Source organism: Aphanomyces invadans (genome assembly GCF_000520115.1).
Source record: "Aphanomyces invadans strain NJM9701 unplaced genomic scaffold supercont1.2, whole genome shotgun sequence".
Classification (NCBI taxonomy): domain Eukaryota; phylum Oomycota; class Saprolegniomycetes; order Saprolegniales; family Verrucalvaceae; genus Aphanomyces; species Aphanomyces invadans.
The window spans coordinates 2,752,293-2,753,392 of NW_008580147.1; positions in this window are offsets into that span (position 1 = coordinate 2,752,293).

The following is a 1,100-nucleotide window of genomic DNA, read 5'->3' on the forward strand; positions in this document are numbered from 1 at the left end:
AGAGAGCCCATGTTGCGATGCGTGAAAATTGAAACTGAGGTTGTGGCGTAGAAAAAACAGGTTATCCGTCAATGCCATTCAACTAGGCGCTCTCTATCTCATCGACCACAACGAATTTTTCAGCCGAAAATTTACCCAATCAAAGCTCCCCCCGTGTACTTTCCAAAGAGCCAATTTGATTGATTTAATTCTTATTTCTACAAATATCACGCAAAAATCACGCCAATGAGACGTTTTCGTTGACAGTTATCCCCGATCAGAGTGGTAACAGCTAACCTTCCCGTACGATGCGCCGGGGAAGAAACCGGATGTTTCGAGTAACCATCGCGATGCCGTTTTCCCCTGTTATCGGATAGTCAGGGTTGGAACTTCCCCCTCACGTGTCTGCCTCGGTCGCATGCTAACAATGGATTCGCATATCAAAGTGCATGGTGCGACTGTGATGTCCAGAGTTATTAACGATCTGGATGGCATTCTGATGTTGTTCTCCTGGAATGAATTTGCTGTGATGTTGGGATGTCCCAGTTCATCCGAGACCTATTTTATGTGCAGGCACCCTTGTGCAATAGTGCACAGAATTATAAGTTCTACGTCGGTAGTCGAGAGAACGACGCTGCGAAAAGCTTTGCGACTCAAGATATTGCAGAGTTGCAATAGTACGTGACCGCCGACGCAACGACGCGTGTCAACGTAGTCCGCGTAGTCACGATCCGCGTATGCACGAAACAGATTCGAAGCGTCGCAGGTGCCGCCGAGGACTAGACCGTAGTCGATCGTAACTCGGATGTGTCTGCCTGCCAGTGTGCTGGTCCAGGCCTGGTGCTAATCATGAGGTGCATAATGCTGCCGACCGCCGAGCGATACGTTTTGACTATCGTGTACTACTCTGTTCCAGGAAAAGAGGTCGGTTTGTTTATCTTGATTAAAGTATAGTTGACGGCTAGAAAATATCTTAAAGTTTGTATTGACCTTTGAGATTATATATTGCGCCACAAAAATATAATGACATTTTATTACATTCAAATGAGTACTCCTACTTGGGAATTCAAGCGTCGTTGAGGAATGCAAGTGCGTTCTCGTGCACGGTTGCATCGCATTTG